The sequence below is a fragment of the Octopus sinensis genome, linkage group LG3, assembly GCF_006345805.1.
Source record: "Octopus sinensis linkage group LG3, ASM634580v1, whole genome shotgun sequence".
In the NCBI taxonomy this organism is placed as follows: domain Eukaryota; kingdom Metazoa; phylum Mollusca; class Cephalopoda; order Octopoda; family Octopodidae; genus Octopus; species Octopus sinensis.
In genome coordinates, this window is record NC_042999.1 from 77,957,742 (window position 1) to 77,963,741 (window position 6,000).

General features: G+C 33.5%; 1 protein-coding gene across 2 annotated transcripts in view; it reads right to left on the minus strand.

Moving 5' to 3' along the window:
• Positions 1-6,000, minus strand: part of LOC115209828 (serine/threonine-protein phosphatase 2A 56 kDa regulatory subunit epsilon isoform) — a 259,628-nt gene that overhangs the window by 30,202 nt on the left and 223,426 nt on the right. The gene's annotated exons all lie outside the window — the stretch shown is intronic.

Below are 6,000 nucleotides of genomic sequence, written 5' to 3' on the forward strand. Positions count from 1 at the left end.
TTTCTTTCAAATTGAAATGCAGTACTTTTGTAGTAGTTGTATGCATTTACAATAATAATAAACTAATTTGAATAATAAAGTATTAATTGGTCACATCTCTAGTTGACCAAATATTATCTGAAACTAAATTGTTACTACATGTTATTTTGAAATTGCTTTTAATGCATAATGAATGACTAGCAAACTTAGCTGTTCAACTTGCATTTTCCAAATTCGAGCATATAACAACAATAATAATCTTTTTACTTCATTTACCATAAGAGTACATACACTCATCATCATCATTTAACATCTGTATTCCATGCTAGCATGGGTTGGACACTTACAAAAAATAGTTGGGTTACAAGATCTATGGTTACATAAAAATGAGAGGTGGGACAAAAATGTTTCATAATGTCATCATCACTTTTATATGTTTTTTTTTTTCATGCAGTTAAATAGGATTGCTTGAGGCAGTGTTTTGTGGCTAGATGCCCTTTCTGATGTCAATCTTGTTACAACATGCAGGATATGATGGATCTATTCTAAAAACTGGAATATGTAGTATAATAAAGAATTTAGATAAAATATACAAATATGTAAGTAAATAAATACAACTAAAACACAAAACGCAACAAATCCACATACAGTCGAAAAGACACCACCTGGGCTGGATCAGAGCATTCTGTGACACCAACCCCTTTTCAGCCTAAAACTATCAAAAGCATTCAAGAACATTTTCCAAATTGGACTAAGCTTGAATCCTGTCATGCCTTCAAGGTAGTTCACTTAATAAAGTGCTTAGTTTGGCCAGCAGTTTTTATTTTAATATTCCACAAAATCTAACCTCATCTTCTCAATCAATATCACACCTCTTCATCCTCTTTCATGTTTAGATGGTGCATCAGCTCTTCATTGGTAATTCAAAGAATTGTGACTCTTTTGAAGAGGGGTCTACTTCCCAAAGGAAGGTAGGTCTCTCTTCTTACATGACATTATTTTGCAAAGATTGAGACGAACCAAGAGCCAACATCCAAACTAACATGCTGTGGCACACAAGTCTGTGGCTAGATGTCTGTGAGCACCAGCTCTACCTATTGCTTCATCATTGGATTTAAGGACCTGGTACACATTTTCTTCCCAGAAAATGAAGCAAACATTATGCCATATGATGACCAGGGCCTCCTGTAACAGTTGCTTTGAGAACATATGGAAGTTCGCTTTTCTATCTTTTATTTTATGCTTGGATGGTAGTAGAGGTGCAATCTAGGGCTAGATAAATGGGTGAAAAGTGGTTAAAAAAAAGGATGCTTTTGTTTGGAGTGAAAGTGCAGACTTTCAATAGCCTGGGCTCACTGACAGACAGAATTAAGTAACAATGGAAAGTGGACATGTTTTAAGAACAAATAGCACATTTCACTGGATTCATAAAGAAAACCCACATCTTTACAACTAGACATTAAGGTTAAAGATGATGCGAGGATGGTGTGTCAGTTGTGAGTAGAATGAGAGGAAGAAAATATAAAGCAAGTGTGTGAGTCAGGTTTATAATATCAGAGATGGTAAAGGAGAATTCCAAACATGGGCAAAGAAATGTCAATGAAAGAAAGGAAAGCACTAAGCTCATTGCTACAGAATGCCAATGTAATATGGCTGTACAATTCTGGAGTAGGTCCAATGAAATAAGTAAAGATTTGAGCCTCAAGATAGCTTATAGAAGCTGGTGTGACAAGGACCCATCTCTGTATCCCTGATCATATTGGTAATTTGTAGATGGGACTCACTGAAGAAGAAATAGTTGAAGGTAAGGGTAAGACAAGATAGAGAAGGGCAGCAGTGCTAAGAGCTGGTAATGAAATGTTGACAATATACAAGGTTTTAATATCTATAGCAAATAGGAATTGTGAGGAGGAAAGAAAAGGAGTTGAAAAAGCTAAAGGTCAGTATACTTGATATGTGAAGTAACATGTAGGGACATGAGTTTATCAATGTAGCTTGCAAAGTAAGTTCAGTGAAACACCTATCAGTAGAGACAAATGGATGTCCAGGATTGTTGGATTTGTACAACTTAAAAAGAAAATAGAAGGGGTGGGGTGCAGAAAAGTAGAAGGGGGTAGGAGGCAGAGCAGAAAAAGATGAATTCTTTAATAGTATGGAATAAGAGTTTTTAGTCCTTGGGTAGCTTATGGTAGAAAGCTTTATTTCACTTACTTCACCAGAATAATTAACAATAATATATTGTGAAAACATTTAATATCCTTTCTTCAGTGGGGATGGGTGTGATTAACCCTTTCGTTACTGTATTTATTTTGAGATGCTCTGTGTTTCTTTCAATTACTTTAAATAGAACAAAGAATTTAGTAAAATAACTTAGTTATCATTAAGCTAGTGTTAGGAACATAAATTGTGACTAAGGTTTGGCGGAAGATTTTAATTCAAAACTTGTGAAAACAAGACATTTGTACTCAGAGTCAGAGCTGGTTTCAGCCGGGTTGGTAACGAAAGAGTTAAGAAGTTTGCTTCACACCCACTATTTTGGGTTTGATTCCACTGCATGATATCTTAGGCAAGTGTCTTGTATTATTGCCTTAACCAGACAAGTGCTTGCCAGTGAAATTTGGTAGATGTAAACTAGAGAAAAGAAGTTTGTCACGGGTGTATGCATGTCTTCAAACTGATACAGCTTGAGCAACATTTATGTTCCCTAAACAATATATCCTGCAGCTCAAAAAACCCCCAAAAACTATGGAATTAAGTACCTTACTTAAAAACAACGGTTGATGACAGGAAGGGCATTTGCTATAAAAATATAGTCTTGATAAATGTCGGTCAACCCATGCCAGCATGAAAAAGGTAGATGTAAAAACAATGATGATGAGGAGGAGGAGGAGTCAGAAATTCATTCCCTTCATTAACCATCACCAATTTATAATATATAATTATTTACTGACAACACAGGAACATTTACATGATAGCAAATCATTTTACAAGTCTGACAATAAAGTAAATAATGTATATACACAGTGGAGATAGCTTCAGTAAATCATAGATAAATCTTGAAATGACCAAACATCTTAAAAACTTAAGTCTCCAATAGTTTGTTAAAAGAGAAATTTGTTTTATAAGAAATAACATCATATATCACAAGTATTACTCTCTTAAAAAAAAAAAAGAAAACTACTTTCTTCTGTAACACAGGGTAAGAGATACAGTTCTTTCAACCAGTGAAGAACTAGAGTTGGGAGTTAATTGAACAGATATAGTTCAAGGGTACAAATAAGGTTTCATTGAAACACAATAACAAAAAGAGCTACCAGATACTCTGATACACTTATGCAATTACTAAATTCTTGAAATAGATGTAGGTATAAGAATGCTGTAATATACTAGAAACCCACAAATTATTTTCCTCATTAAGTCATGTGTTTTTCAAATATTATGAAGAAAAGTGGGAGAAAAAACAGTTTAATTAACATTTACCATACAATTCCTAACCAGTACAATGCTCAGCCTCAAACGTCATGGCAAACATATGTTCCATATGTACATACACACCAAGTGTAACAAGAAGCATTCATCAGTTTTTATTTAGTAGAAATAAATGACTATATTAATTTCTAGTGGACTTATTTAAAATATTTGGAGATCACCATTAGTATCTATTAGCTTACATTTACTAAGTTATTATCAGAACAAATTATTACATGTGAACACTTTATAATAACTGAGTAAAACAAAAAGATAGCAACTAATGTTTGGCAAAAAATAACTCATTATGACAGATGTTTTATGGGGGGAGGTGAGACTAATATTTTCCAGGAATACACTGAGATGCTTTAATGTCTGAGCAAAATAGTAAAGAGGTATATTTATGAAATAAAGAATAACTTGAATAAAACGGCTATGACGTTACCGACTTTCATTGTTTTTATATCAGGAAAAATTGAACTACAAATCTACAGGAACCAAACCCTTGTCTTAATTATTAAAATTGCTATGTAAAAAATAAAAACAAAATTAGTTAAAATGTTAAATCTAATACTAGTAGTAAAGCAATTCCATGATAGGAGTATTCTTGGAGAATAAGTGAATAAATACACACTCACACTTCCATAAATAGTATGAGAGTGTTGACAAAGCCAGTCAAGGTCTATTATAAACCAACTGATCAATATATGAATGGCGTACAGTTCATTCTCATTTCATTATCAATGATTGCCTTACAATGTGTCAGTGTGTACGTACAGTTTTACTTTATTTTTCTGTCACACACACACACATACTACTTCCCTCAGATTATCTTATGGCCTAGTTGAGAAGATGCTCTAACCATGTGCTGGAGGTAATTTGTACTCTATGAATGGCTGGCAGCAATTCCTATATCTAATTGTTGGCAATGAAGATCATGCATAGGTAGTTTTCTATCTTTTTTTTTTTTTGTTCCATCATTTGTATACAGAAGGACAGATTCTGATAGCTAGTAACCAGTAGTTTACTTACACATTTGCAACACATCACATCTGCAGCAGCAGTGATAGTGAGTGGTGATGGTAATGATGGTAGCAGCAGCAGTAGTATTAGTAACAGTAGTAGCGACTAGTAGTAGGAATATTAGTTCGGTGATGAGTGAAAACATGTTTAGCATACTAGTTTACTTTAAATGAAATGTCAAAAATCCACATACAGACTGACAGAGCAAGCCAAAGTAGTATACTTCTATAATGGAAAAAGAAAAACTTAACTACAAATTAACAGAGGAAAAAGAAGAAAAAAATTCTATTTTAAAGGAAATTCAAGTGATGGGAACAGTAGAGACAAACTGACATGTACACACAGACACACACATACAAGCAGAGAGAGGAGAGAGAGAGAGCTTTAGCATCACAACAATGGCAGATATTCCCACTCATATTTCATTACATAGTATTTTACTCACAGCTCAGTAAAAATGGTTAGTGATGTTAGCTACTTTTATGTTTAAGATATGCTATCTAAATTACATAAACACACACACATACACACGCACAAGCATTACTAGAAATATTTAAGGGCTACAACTTCCATATAGCCTCCTGTAGTCTATTGTAACTCAAAGATGTAATAGCTAGCAAAGATAATGAACAATACTAATAGAGGACAGGAGTGCTTCATTCAGTTTCTTAGACAACTAGATTCATTTTTAATGTGACTCCTGCCTCTCTCTCTCGCTCGCTCTCTCTCTCTCTCTCAGCAGTATTTATTCAATAGAAGACTACTTTCCCTAATATGGTAAACAAGACTGCAGGCAACTTATTGAAATAACTGCATTCAGTGTGAATCTAATACACAACAAAACTTAAGATAAAGCAATATATAGGATTATGAAAATTTACATGGTATCTTTCTTTTGATAATTATCATCTTTATTAGAAATTCGACACAAGAACAAAATATAGGAATTTAAAAAAAACCCTACAAGTGCTTGTATGCGTGTGTGCACATATGTATATGTGAAATCTAAACAAAAATAATGCTTATCAAAAATAGGTGAAAGTATGTCAAAAAATATAAGTTTCAGCCAGAGGAATAATAAAGAAAATAGAATAGACTTATAAACTTCCATTTATTCAGTGTGGGTTTAATCTGAGAAGGGAAAGGAAAGGAAAGGCAGAAAGGGAGTTGTCAATATCACATCTTTATAAACAGAAGCCTTAAGTCAGGTGTAGAGTTTTAGAAGGTTATTTTGTGTGTGTGTGTGTGATTTAATTATAATTTAATTAATGGAAATGCTGAGACAATGTGTGTAGGTAAATTATATAGTTTGCATGTATACATTCAATAAACATATTTAGCCTCACTGTGTAAATAGACCTGATGATTAAACTGTAGAATGGAGTGCAGAGCAGCTTGACTAGTTTCAGCATGCAAATGTACTGATACGAAAATAAGTGAAATTATTTGCCTTTTACTAATACCATTTTTCTTAGGTAGTTGTAAGCCTCCTCCCACTCTCTCTTCTTCTCTCTTTCTATCTTTAAAACA